This window comes from Echiichthys vipera, assembly GCF_963691815.1.
Source record: "Echiichthys vipera genome assembly, chromosome: 21".
NCBI classification, from domain to species: domain Eukaryota; kingdom Metazoa; phylum Chordata; class Actinopteri; order Perciformes; family Trachinidae; genus Echiichthys; species Echiichthys vipera.
In genome coordinates, this window is record NC_139846.1 from 9382384 (window position 1) to 9397631 (window position 15248).

Genomic DNA, 15248 nt, shown 5'->3' on the forward strand with positions numbered 1-15248 from the left:
GTGTATAGGCTTTAGGCCACCCTAGCTGTTTGTAGTAGGGGTCCCTACTTAGTCTCTCTTTCAGCTTAGGGGTCCTTTGCCAAGAAAACGTTGAAGAGCCCTGGGTTAGAAGCATAGACTGTGTATGTGTGTGTATATATATATATATATATATATATATATATATATATTGTGTTCTTTCCACCCATTTCCAAGAAGCCATTCATCCGTGTGCTATGAAAATAAATCAGGAGACACTTGAGACTTGCTCTTGCTGTAATACGTAACAGCAAACAAAAGTCTATGTACAATTTTGTCACTGTGGCACTTATCAAACTTTATTCATATAACATAATACATATATATATATATATATATATATATGATATATATAATTTATTTAACAAAAAACTATGCAGTGTTTTTTCAAGAAGGGGAAATAAGAGACATACATGTATTAAAAACAAGCATATGAGGCGTACAACCCACAAAAACAATGTATAAAAATGAAAGCCAAAGACAACAAAGGGGTTTTAAGATGCTTGTTAAAGGAGACCTGATCGATTACATAACTCCTCGGATCAATAATCTGTTATACAAGCGGTTTAATAGGTCTACCAAGCTATAGTTATGTAGTTTAAAAAGAGACAACAAAAACACTGAGTCTAAACGTTTATGTTTTTCTGCATTGGTGCCAATGATCTTTAATTTTATTACATTTAATATACTTTAGAGCTGATACTAAATCAGAAATATTCAATTTTAGGCTATTTTCAGTGTGCTTTACTACTACTATTCAGCCTCCAGTGATTACAAAAGTCCCTTGAGTGATCTCTTGGACCGGACTCGTCACTTTCTCCTGCTAACACATTTTTCACCTACCTTCGGCTTATTTGGAAGCGGCACCGTGTCTCCTTTAGGCAGCTGAAATTGAAATATATAGCATTAAAAAAAGATACAACCCTAAACCAAAGATATTTCCATAGTATCCTTTGCCTTTCTGTTTATTCTGCCTCTGCAAGGTCATTGAAATAAGATTTAAAACAAAGCAGCAAATTAATCAATAATCCTGTTTCACAGAGATAGCAGCAGTTTATTTCAGGTCTTGGGGGCAAAAATACTTCTAATCTACATTCTCAATTTAAGTCAAAGTTATGTTTAAATTTGAAATCTCGTTAGTAACCTATGTGAGTTAAGCAAAAGTCCTATACTGTTGAATTACAGGATATCTGAAAGACTTATGTAGACTACCTTTTGGCTTTAGGTAAATCAGTTTGCCAAAATGCAAGTCATTGCAAAGTAGCAAAGTGCAGCACTTGATTTAGCAGGTTAGAGCCAGAGGAATACATTTGAGAATAACATAAAAACGGACAGTGTAATAGCAGGGTTAACTCTTTTTAATGAATAAAAGTTGTTCCCTTTACAGTAAATCTGGGGAAATCCACCAACAAACAAAACAAACAACCACTGTCTTACCGAAGCTGCGAGAACAAGTCCCACCAAACACAGTAGTATAATTCCTCTCATCTTGATGAAAAATGAGCCTCCTGTCTGCTCATACACCTGCTTTATGGTGTCCATGTCAGTAGGTGGAGTCTATTTAACTTTTCTAAAAGTTCGCATTTAATATCAAAGTCCAACTAAGTATATTTGTTAGCAAATGGGAAATCGCTTACTCAAACAAAAATGCTCCCCCTAAGAGTTGCATGCTCACATTCTGCAAATAAAAGCCATCACACTGAAAATAAAAAACCCTAACCAATAACCACAAGTGTAACCTAATAATAGCTAGTTTCTAAGATAAAAGTAACTAATGTTTTCATGTTTATGTCAAAATATTGACAGGAAAACACTTTGTATATTTTTTTAGGTTGAGTTCATTACCTGAACTTGTTCTTATGGTTTAACCATTTAAATACATTTTATTAGGACTTTTCCCTCATGAGCAGGATCACTTCAAGTCATAATCCGTAAGATTTGAGATACCTTGTTTCTAGCAACCTCTTCAGCGTTTTTTTTCTCTCCTTTGTAAACTTTATTGAAACACATTCACCTCTCTATTTCTGGTTTGTCCCCTATATGTTACCCTCCTAAATCCACACACACACACATGTTCTTATTACACTTCTGCCCTTACTACAAGCCTGACTCAGAAGTTGAAAGTTCCCATGCTCTTATTGGAATAAGCAGTTATTTAGACCAACAGACTTATAATGTCTATTTGAATGAGGCTGTAACACCAACAGATTACTTAAATGGTAATTTCTGCCTCTAATTTAATTTCTGCCATCTGTTAAGCCCCTCTGCTTTCTGTCTTCATTTTTGCTTCCCCTGAAAAGACAGGATTGTATGTATTAAAATCATAATTAACGCTAATTGTGGTGATTGCTCAATAGATTCTTACCTGGATCACATTTCAGACAGTTGGTTTAGGTTAAAAAAACGAGAATCAGTGAAAATGGTACCAGATACCGAAAGGATGTTCTGTGGGCTGAAGGAAAAGAATAAGACATTTCAGGAAGTTACAGTAATATGTACAGGAATTCTTCCAAAATATATGATCAAACTATAAAACATTTTCTTTCCGAGTTTGCAGACTATATTTTTTGAAGGTGATAATCAAAAGAAATGCCTTTTACTAGACACAGAGCTTTTAAGTATATTTTATTTTATTTTTTGTTCAGGTCCTATTTTAATCCACAAGGTCGAGCTGCAGTGTATTCATACGCACAGCCTGTTCCTGCTAAACAGCATACATAGCTAGCTAACCAAACGAAAACAAGTGGTTACACTTTTATAGAGAAAAAGAAGGTGAAGACACAGATAGCTAAAGTTACATAACACAAAAAAATGGCAAATGCATTGATTTCGATAAGAAGTTGATGGATAAAAACAGCAAGGTAGAAGTAACTTTGACTGCCATTCATCCTGGAGCGAATATTATAGTGATGATGCTAGCTAGCCTCCCCCTGGAAGTGACAACCGTCCCTATCGATGTTCAACCAGGTACCTTTAGTCACCTTTAATGAGAACTTGTTTGACAGGTTGAGATATCGCTTAGCTGTAAATGACCATTATAGTGTGTTTGCTTGCTTTAGCTCCTCGTGAACTAATGGAAGGGAAAAGGGCAGAACTTTCAAAACATACCTGTCAGGTGATTGGACGAACCATTTGTCTATCAAACTCTTGCTGAGGAAGATAAAAGCGTCGTTCCCATGGAGAAACTCCTCCAGTGCTGTTTTCTTCTTTTTCTGAATAAATACTCTCCAGTTATGTTATAACTGATGCTATTGTAGCATATTCGCTAACCACTTGAGGAGCCACCATTGTTGTTTTGAACGAACCGTCATATTTTATAACGTTGTGTGTTAGGCCTGTGAAAATTCTGATTTTTCCAGGTCATCGTTATCCTCAAAGCAATTTCAGTCAAAAGCAACTGGACTTGGTTATTTGTCTAGGAAGACGTTTCACCTCTCATCCAAGAGGCTTCATCAGTTCATGTACGCATCTGACCAGGCTGGGACTGGTCCAACTAACTGGTGTGGAGATCCAGGTATTTAACCTCTCACAAGGCCGTTGATGTCACTGGGACCCTTTGTGCTCCAAGTGCCAACGACCGTCGTTAGAGTGGCAGTCGTTGATGAAGCCTCTTGGATGAGAGGTGAAACGTCTTCCTAGACAAATAACCAAGTCCAGTTGCTTTTGGCTGAAATTGCTTTGTTTTAGAGCCATGTTTAATTGTGGCCAGACTTGTTTGAAACTTAATCGAATCACTTTCTCCTGCTGCCACTTTTTCACCTACCTTTGGCTTTTCTCTCACGGGCACTGCGTCTCGTTGAGTCCCCTGAAATTGGAATAGTATATAGCATTAGAAAAATATACAACCCTAAACCAAAGACACAACTTTTGGTGTTTGCATAATATCCTTTTGCCTTTTTGTTTGATCTGCTTCTGCAAAGTAATTGACATAAGATTTTAAACAAAGCAGCAAAATAATGAATCCTGTTTCACAGAGAGATTATGCACTGATTTTGAAAATGTACATCTAAGTTTTTCATTTCAGTCAAAGTTGTTGAGTTTAAATTTGAAGTCTGGTTCTTCAACCTGTGTTAGGTAAGCAATAACCCTACAATGAAGCACATGAAATAACATCTGAAAGACTGTAGACTACCTGTGACAGTAGTTCTCTGTAAGACAAATGTCTGTCAAACAAACAAATCCTATTTCCTTGTTTTGCCCAAACGTCAAGCTAAAACCAAAATATATTCAGCTTACTACCATCACATATCACAATGAAATGTTTGGCGTTTCCAAATAATGGACACAATGATTATCAGACTAGGTACAATCTGTGTGTTAACGGTAATGAATGATTGTGTCGGTTTTGTCAAATGATGGATAAATGATCTAAACTGAACTAATCTCTTTGGAATAGACCCCAAACGTTTACCTGACCTTAAGTTAACCTAAATGAAAGAACATCCTCACACAATAGTTTTTCACACAAATGTTTAATTAAAAGAAGCAGTCGCAGAATGATGACACGCCTGGTGGTTTCTCATCCTGATCGCAGGTACTTCTCCATTAGGGCTGAAAATTAGTTTTGTAGAGAAGATGAGAAATGACATTTGAGCTAAAAAACGTATTTAAACATTTGTAGTTAACAACCACACCCTATTTTGAAACACATGCATATGTACACACTGAACAGTATGAATGAGATTAGTAATATCAATTTTCAGACTAGAGGCTTGTCATGTAACATGAAATGAGAAGTTCAGAATTATTAAAGGGTGGTATTTATTTGTGTGTTGTGTTTTCCTTGAGCTCTGAGCTGTTTCTTACCTGGGTGTCCTCTCCATCAGCAGGTGCGAACCCATCAGAATTGTCAATTTGTTGCCGAGTACCGTTCCACTGATAAAGGTAAAATATCATCAGCAACGATGATGTAAGTTGAGATATTCAAATGATCTGAAGTTCAGACTTCAACACTTTGTCTCCAAAGCATTTTAGACACTTTATTTCAACCCCCATGAAAAGAGCTGTTTAATCGTTGTGTATCTATGAAAGTCCACATACCTGTGCACCTGTAATATTCTGTCTGCTATCTTCTAGTGCCTGAAATAGAAAGGCATAGCACTTTAATAAGAAAGTACGTACATATTTACCCTAAACCAAGAATCAGAAGCACACAGCTGGATAAAGTGAGATTTATTGAAAACCAAGTTATCAGTAGCAATCTTTAGGGACACGGCCCATGTTCAGTCCAAACTTCTCTACAACAGACTCAGTGCTAAACTCAATACTCTTCTTTCAAACTGGTGGACATGATAGGAAACATCCCACCGTCTAGCAGCATTAGCTTAACCTTCTGTTTGAATTGGAGATCAGGTTTCATCTAAGCAAATCAAACTGTAAAACAGGCGACCCACCCTCCACAGGATCCATTTTTTTTAATGAATCTTTACTTAATCAGAGGTCTCATAACACAAGATATCACAAGCTAAAAGCACAACTCAGATCTAGAAAGCTGAAAAACACCATTAATCTGCTCTGTCATTAGAAATCCTTCTCTACACCAACCCTCACTTAACCTTCTGTTTGAATTGGAGATCAACTTTCATCTAAGCAAATCAAACTGTCTAAAATAGGCGACCCCATTACCAAAAACATTTGATGCTCCATACTTTGACTTCCAAAAACCTCTTGGAGAACAATGAAATCATTTTTCCTCACAAAGTCTACCCACCGTTGAAGAGTTGGTTAAGTTAAGGTCCAACACACCGGACATTGGTACCATAGAACCTGCTGGCCACTGAAAATGTAAGATTTGGATCAAGGACATGAGAGTGTTTGCTTAGTATCTATTTGGCAGTCTGTTTGAAAAAGACACTGACAATGAACTTGAAAAAGCAACTAAAATAATCAATAGAAATAGCAGCAGTAAGATACATGCTGTAGACCTCTAGAACAAATACAGCTTCACATCAGAGTAGTGGTATTGTATAGTGGTATTGGTAAGCAAGATGTTTAATTAAAATATCCCTTAATTTATAACATTAAAGCATCTTACTGTCAGAACAACGTCTAGTGAATTATTTCAGCTATAAGATTAGTAGTATTTCAATTCCAACATTAACTTCAGTCATATTTAAATACCCACTATGCAGCAGTGATTACATTTAATTATTTTGAGATGAGAAAATGATGGAAAAATCACCAGTTTACCGTTGATGCCGTTGATGCCGTGAGAATGAATCCCAACAAACAGAGCAGTGTGAGCGCCCTCATCCTGAACATAGTTTAATCTCCTCTCTGCAAAAACAACTGCTTTATGGTGCCTACGTGTGGTGGAGGTGGAGGTGGAGTTTGTTACAGTTCTTGTATGCACAGGGGTTTTTTGTACTTAATATCAAAGTCCAGATTTTTACCTCTTTGAGAGTTTATTTATCTACTCCTAAAAGGACATTGACATTTGAGTTCAAACTAGTATTTATTGTTTGATCTTGTTCTTTTTGGGTTACCATTTTTTTTTTCAACACTTCAGCAGGGGTTCCCCAACTTTTTCAGCTTTAGACCGAAAAGAGAAATTTGTTATTTGTTTGTGTCTTGGGACCGAAACTTACAAAAGTTCTCACAAATGAACACAATCAAGAGTGAGGGGGTCAGAAAAGCTTACTCAGTGTTACCTCAAGGCAGAGCGCTTGAGGACAGTTTTAAAGTCAACGTTCATGAGAAGAGAGAGAAAGAGGGGGTAAAACGCCCTGCCCACACTATGTGAGGTGAACAGAGCAACAAAAAAATAAACCTCTTGTTCCATTTTACTGTTAATTTTTATTCGAATGAGGCAGCAACACCAACAGAATGCTTAAATGATCATTTCCGTCCCTGGTTAAAAACCTTTTGCCATATGTTCAGCCCCTCCGCAGTCTGTGTTCATTTTTACTTCCCCTGAAATGACAAGATAATACAGCTTAAAATCATAATAACTACTGATTGTGGTCAGTGCTGAATAGTGTCTTACCTGGATAACGTATCGACAGTTGGTTCAGATTCAAAACGCCAGACCAAAGGACCAGATATTGAAAGGATGTTCTGTGGGCTGAAGGAGAAGAATGAAACCTTTCAAGAAGTTACAATAATATACAGTAATTCTCTCAAAATATATGATCATTCTCACTGCAGGAGTCCGCCAAATTGCTTGAAGACGTTTGGATTAGAAGATTACGAAAGCACTAATTTTGAGATGATGGATAAAAACAGCAAGGTGGAAGTAACTTTCACTGCCATTCATCCTGGAGCGGATATAATAGTTATGATGCTACCTAGCCTTCCCCTGGAAGTGACAATCATCGCTGTAGATGGAATCAAGTCACATTTAACTGATGCAGCCTAATGAGAACTCGTTTGAGAGCTTGAGATATACTTTAGCATTAAATGACCTTTGTAGTGGGTTTGCTCATTTAAGCTCAACAAGATACGTCAGTGTTACAGGTAGTGGAAGGGAAAAAGACAGGCCCTTTCAAAACATACCTGTCAGGTGATTGGACGAACCATTTGTCAGTCAAACTCTTGCTGAAGTCAGTCTGGAGAAGATAAGTGTCTTTCCCATGGAGAAACTCCTCCAGTGCTGTTTTCTTTTTTTTCTGAATAAATACTCTCCAGTTCTGTTATAACTGATGCTATTGTAGCATATTCGCTAACCTCTTGAGGAGCCACCATTGTTGTTTTGAACGAACCGTCGAAGGTTATGACGTTGTGTGTTGTTTTAGAGCCATGTTTAATTGTGGCCAGACTTGTTTGAAACTTAATCGAATCACTTTCTCCTGCTGCCACTTTTTCACCTACCTTTGGCTTTTCTCTCACGGGCACTGCGTCTCGTTGAGTCCCCTGAAATTGGAATAGTATATAGCATTAGAAAAATATACAACCCTAAGCCAAAGACACAACTTTGGGTGTTTGCATAATATCCTTTTGCCTTTTTGTTCGATCTGCTTCTGCAAAGTAATTGAAATAAGATTTCAAACAAAGCAGCAAAATAATGAATCCTGTTTCACAGAGAGATTATGCACTGATTTTGAAAATGTACATCTAAGTTTTTCATTTCAGTCAAAGTTGTTGAGTTTAAATTTGACGTCTGGTTCTTCAACCTGTGTTAGGTAAGCAATAACCCTACAATGAATCACATGGAATAACATTCAATCAATTCAATTCAATTCAATTTTATTTATAGTGCCAAATCATAACAAAAGTTATCTCAGGACACTTTACAGAGTAGGTATAGATCCCACTCTATGACTTATTTATGATTTACATAGACCCAACAATTCCTTCCTAGAGTACGGTGGCAACGAAAACCTTCCCTATAACAGGCAGGAACGTCGGACAAACCCAGCTCTGTGGAGGACAGAGCGAGCTCTGTGGAGGACAGACATCTGTCTTGACAAAATCATCTTAAAAATAACAACATAGCTAAGGGCTCGTAAGCCCTAGCTGTAAGTTTTATCAAAAAGGAAAGGTTTTAAGTTTACTCTTAAATATGGGGACAGTGTCTGCCTCCCGAATAACACTTGGGAGTCGGTTCCAGAGGAGAGGAGCTTGGTAGCTGAAGGCTCTGCCTCCCATTCTACTTTGGAGACTCTATGAACTACAAGTAGCCCTGCATTCTCAGAGCGCAGCGATCTAGTTGTGTAATACGGTACTATGAGCTCTTTAAGATACGACGGAGCCTGACCAATAAGGGCTTCATAGGTAAGGAGGAGGATTTTAAATTCTTTTCTAGATTTTACAGGTAGCCTGTGCAAATAAGCTAATACAGGAGAAATATGTTCTCTTCGATTTGTTTTAGTTAGTACACAAGCTGCAGCATTTTGCACCAACTGGAGACTCTTAACAGACTTATTGGAGCAGCCTGATAATAAGGAGTTGCAATAGTCCAGCTTAGAAGTAACAAATGCATGGACTATTTTTCTCCATCTTTTTGAGACACAATGTTCCTAATTCTCGCAATATTATGCAGGTGAAAATATGCAGTCCTTGTCGTTAGTTTTATGTGAGAATCGAAGGACATATCCTGGTCAAAAATAATACCCAGATTCCTTATAGTGGTGCTGGAGGACAACACAATCATCCAGATTAACAATGTCTTTAGCTATTGAGTTTGAGAGGTGCCAGTTCATCTCCTGGGCACTGCCGAGGTGCTGTTGAGCAGGGCACTGAACCCCCAACTGCTCGGGGCACTGGTCACTGGCAGCCCCCTCGCTCTAACATCTCTCCATTAATTGCATGTATATAGGTCCTGTCTGTGCATGTGTGTGTATTTCGGGCCTGTGTGTGTGTGTGTGTGCGTGTGTAAAATGAAAAAATAATAATAGAGTGAAAATTGAATTTCCCCATTGCGGGACAAATAAAGGAATTCTTATTATTATTATGAAAAAAGTCACACAGCTGATTGGCGACTAATTTCTCAAGGATCTTAGAGAGAAAAGGAAGGTTAGATATAGGTCTGTAGTTGGCTAGTACCTCTGGATCAAGACTGGGTTTTTTAAGAAGAGGTTTAATTACAGCTACTTTAAAAGACTGTGGTACATAACCTGCTGATAAAGACATGTTAATCAAATCTAATACAGGAGTGCTAACTATGGGTAACACTTCTTTAAGTAACTTAGTTGGAATAGAGTCTAGGAGACAACCAGAGGGCTTTGATGATGAAATAGTAGATGTTAATTTGTTAAGGTCAACTGTAGAAAAGCAGTTCAAGAACATATCCTGGGTTTGAAGAAAAATTGGTGCCAAGCGAGTTGATTTTGTCTCTAATAGTTATAATTTTGTCATTAAAGAAGGTTATGAAGTCGTTACTGCTGAGGGTTATAGAAATACATGGCTCAATAGAGCTGTGGCCCTCTGTCAGCCTGGCTATAGTGCTGAAAAGAAATCTAGGATTGTTCTTATTCTCCTCTATTAAAGATGAGTAATAGGCTGATCTGGCATTACGGAGGGTCTTCCTATATATTTTTAGACTTTCTTGCCAAACTAAGCGCCATTTGCTTTCCAATTTCGTGATATTTGTTTTAATTCACGGGTTTGTGAGTTATACCATGGAGCTAACTTCCTCTTCCATCTGAAAGACTGTAGACTACCTGTGACAGTAGTTCTCTGTAAGACAAATGTTCGTCAAACAAACAAATCCTATTTCCTTGTTTTGCCCAAACGTCAAGCTAAAACCAAAATATATTCAGCTTACTACCATCACATATCACAATGAAATGTTTGGCGTTTCCAAATAATGGACACAATGATTATCAGACTAGGTACAATCTGTGTGTTAACGGTAATGAATGACTGTGTTAGTTTTGTCAAATGGTGGATAAATGATCTAAACTGAACTAATCTCTTTGGAAGAGACCCCAAACGTTTACCTGACCTTAAGTTAACCTAAATGAAAGAACATCCTCACACAATAGTTTTTCACACAAATGTTTAATTAAAAGAAGCAGTCGCAGAATGATGACACGCCTGGTGGTTTCTCATCCTGATCGCAGGTACTTCTCCATTAGGGCTGAAAATTAGTTTTGTAGAGAAGATGAGAAATGACATTTGAGCTAAAAAACGTATTTAAACATTTGTAGTTAACAACCACACCCTATTTTGAAACACATGCATATGTACACACTGAACAGTATGAATGAGATTAGTAATATCAATTTTCAGACTAGAGGCTTGTCATGTAACATGAAATGAGAAGTTCAGAATTATTAAAGGGTGGTATTTATTTGTGTGTTGTGTTTTCCTTGAGCTCTGAGCTGTTTCTTACCTGGGTGTCCTCTCCATCAGCAGGTGCGAACCCATCAGAATTGTCAATTTGTTGCCGAGTACCGTTCCACTGATAAAGGTAAAATATCATCAGCAACGATGATGTAAGTTGAGATATTCAAATGATCTGAAGTTCAGACTTCAACACTTTGTCTCCAAAGCATTTTAGACACTTTATTTCAACCCCCATGAAAAGAGCTGTTTAATCGTTAGTGTATCTATGAAAGTCCACATACCTGTGCACCTGTAATATTCTGTCTGCTATCTTCTAGTGCCTGAAATAGAAAGGCATAGCACTTTAATAAGAAAGTACGTACATATTTACCCTAAACCAAGAATCAGAAGCACACAGCTGGATAAAGTGAGATTTATTGAAAACCAAGTTATCAGTAGCAATCTTTAGGGACACGGCCCATGTTCAGTCCAAACTTCTCTACAACAGACTCAGTGCTAAACTCAATACTCTTCTTTGAAACTGGTGGACATGATAGGAAACATCCCACCGTCTAGCAGCATTAGCTTAACCTTCTGTTTGAATTGGAGATCAAGTTTCATCTAAGCAAATCAAACTGTAAAACAGGCGACTCCACTACCAAAAACATTTGATGCTCCATACTTTGACTTCCAAAAACCTCTTGGAGAACAATGAAATAACTTTTCCTCACAAATTCTACCCACCGTTGTAGAGTCGGTTGAGTTGGTTGTGTTAGATGCCGACGGACTGGACATTGGTACCAGAGCACCTGCTGGCCACTGAAAATGTAAGATTTGGATCAAGGACATGACAGTGTTTGCTTAGTATCTACAGTGCATCTGGAGAGTATTCACAGCGTTTCACTTTTTCCACATTTTATTACGTTACAGCCTTATTCCAAATTGTATTAAATTAATCGCTGTCCTCAAAATTCTACACATAATGCCCCATTATGACCATGTGAAAAAAGTTTTCTTGAGAGTTTTGAAAATGTATTAAAATTAAAAAACAAAGAAATTAAAGCTGAAATGGAGTCCACCTGTGGTAAATCCAGTTGATTGGACATGATTTGGAAAGGCACACACCTGTCTATATAAGGTCCCACAGTTGACTGCATGTCAGAGCGCAAACACCAAGCATGAAGTCAAAGGAATTGTCTGTAGACCTCAGAGACAAAATTGTCTTGAGGTACAAATCTGGGGAAGGATACAGAAAAATATCTGCTGCTTTGAATGTCCCAATGAGCACAGTGGCCTCCATCATTCATAAATGGAAGAAGTTTGGAACCACCAGGACTCTTCCTAGAGCTGGCCGGCCGTCTAAAATGAGCAATCGGGGGAGAAGGGCGTTGGTCAGGGAAGTGACCAAGAACACGATGGTCACTCTGTCAGAGCTCCAGCGTTCCTCCGTGGAGAGAGGAGATGGACAACCATCTCCGCAGCAATCCACCAATCAGGCCTGTATGGCAGAGTGGCCAGGCGAAAGCCACTCCTTAGTAAAAGGCACAAGGCAGCCCGTCTGGAATTTGCCAAAAGGCACCTGAAGGACTCTCAGACCATGAGAAACAAAATTATCTGGTCTGATGAGACAAAGATTGAACTCTTTGGTGTGAATGCCAGGCGTCATGTTTGGAGGAAACCAGGCACTGCTCATCACGAGGCCAATACCATCCCTACAGTCAAGCATGGTGGTGGCAGCATCATGCTATGGGGATGTTTTTCAGCAGCAGGAACTGGCAGACTAGTAAGGATAGAGGGAAAGATGAATGCAGCAATGTACAGAGACATCCTGGATGAAAACCTGCTCCAGAGTGCTCTTGACCTCAGACTAGGGCGACGGTTCATTTTTCAGCAGGACAACGACCCCAAGCACACAGCCAAGATCTCAAAGGAGTGGCTTCAGGACCACTCTGTGAATGTCCGGGAGTGGCCCAGCCAGAGCTCAGACTTGAATCCGATTGAACATCTCTGGAGAGATCTGCCATCGTCTCCCATCCAACCTGATAGAGCTTGAGAGGTACTGCAAAGAAGAATGAGCAAAACTGCCTAAAGAGAGTTGCCAAGCTTGTGGCATCATATTCAAAAAGACTTGAGGCTGTAGAGGCTGCCAAAGGTGGTTCTACAAAGTATTAAGCAAAGGCTGTGAATACTTATGTAAATATGATTTCTTTCTTTTTTAATTTTAATACATTTTCAAAACTCTCAAGAAAACTTTTTTCACGTGGTCATAATGGGGCATTATGTGTAGGATTTTGAGGACAGAGATTAATTTAATGCAATTTGGAATAATACTGTAACGTAATAAAATGTGGAAAAAGTGAGACGCTGTGAATACTCTCCGGATGCACTGTATTTGGCAGTCTGTTTGCAAAAGACACTGACAATGAACTTTAAAAAAGCAACTAAAATAATCAATAGAAATAGCAGCAGTAAGATACATGCTGTAGACCTCTAGAACAAATACAGCTTCACATCAGAGTAGTGGTATTGTATAGTGGTGTTGGTAAGCAAGATGTTTAATTAAAATATCCCTTAATTTATAACATTAAAGCATCTTACTGTCAGAACAACGTCTAGTGAATTATTTCAGCTATAAGATTAGTAGTATTTCAATTCCAACATTAACTTCAGTCATATTTAAATACCCACTATGCAGCAGTGATTACATTTAATTGATCAAGAATTATTTGCTTGTAATATTCAAATGTTTGCTCCTTTCTTGGCTCCCATACGTCCGAGGTATTGACTTAAGTTATTGCAACAAAATGAAAACTGCAGAACAGTAGCAGTTAGTATTTTTAATCAATTAAAGTTTGTTCCTTGTCAGCATTATCTCCAGTCCTACCACACCAGGTCTGTTTGATGCTGCTAGAATAAATTGAAGTTACATAATCTTCAGTATCTTTTGAGATGAGAAAATGTTGGAAAAATCCCCAGTTTACCATTGATGCCGTTGACGCCGTGAGAATGAATCCCAACAAACAGAGCAGTGTGAGCGCCCTCATCCTGAACATAGTTTAATCTCCTCTCTGCAAAAACAACTGCTTTATGGTGCCTACGTGTGTTAGGAGGTGGAGTTTGTTACAGTTCTTGTATGCACATTTGTTTGGGGCTTTTGTGCTAAATACCAAAGTCCAATTTAGTTTTCTTTTTTTAACCTTTTGAGTTTATTTATCTGCTCCTATAAGGACATTGACATTTGAGTTCAAACGTGTATTTATTTTTTCTATCATTTTTTTACCCGACAGACACCATAGAAACACTACAGCAGAAAATTGTTATTTGTTCGTCTCTCCGGGACCCAAACTTACAAAAATACTGATTAGGGAGTCACAGACGCATACTTGATGTTACCTCAGACAGAGAGTTTTAAGAAAATAATACTTTTGTCCTATTTGTATTTGGTAAATGTCTTCGCATCATATGCATTTTACTTTGCTGATTGACAACTCAATGAAAATAAGTTCACGAAACAGGAAATGTAGTTGCAGTTTTTCAAGTTGTTCTTTAGTCTCAAGATCGTAGTCTGGAGTCAGACCCGGCCCAGCAGCCTACAGGAGACAGGAGTCTGTTTGAACCCATCCCTTCCGGCAAATCACACCATAAAAAAAAGGATTAGAGGATTTTGACTGACAGTTAGCGTTAGCCGTTACAGCTAAGTAAACATGGAAGTTAGCTGACGATCAAGGAGAAATGTAGCCATTTGGGCGTTTGTTTTAATGCCATTGAACTCCTTTATCTCAGTCCATGGAGTCAATGCTCGGCCTACATTGACCCTGGTTTTTGCCCGCCTCCGCTCACTCAGCTGCTGGGACAAATAACAAAGCAGCTGCAGGATTGGCAAACTCCATGTCACCAGTGCCAGCCTACAGTAGCTGCGCCCAACAACAGACAACCCTGGCAACCCGCAACGCTGGCCACTATTGGCTGGTACCACGGAAACAGAATGAAAGAGAGTCATTGTCAAACCTGTCAAATGTAAAAAAAAAAAAAAAGAAAGAAAAAAATGTGTTCGGACTAAATATATTTTTTTATGGAAAAGCGATTCTTTCATTCTGTACCCCTCCAAACGCCTCGTGGGTGTATTATTGTTTTAAATATAGCTTTTCATAAAGATTCTACATATTCAACCTTTAATTAACCGTTAATCTCCATAGTTAAGAAGAAATAATTTTCAGAATTATTGTAAATTTTCTATTTAAATTTGAGTGTGATTGGGGGGGAAGGGTGACACAGCGGGCGCGTGCACGTTGCCATTCTGAGCGCGTGGTCGCAGTCGTTGCCATGACGCTGAGTGGAAACCAAAGACGGTGAACAGAGGAGATGGACCGGAGTTTATGTGAAGTGAGCTGAAAATACCTCCATTCTCACCTGGAAAACCTCATGTTGGACAAATTCAAGTGTTTTGTAGTTATTGTATGTGTACCTTCTGACGCAGGCTGAGAGTTTCGCTGTGTTGTCGTCGTGTTTCTGACAGAAGTGGC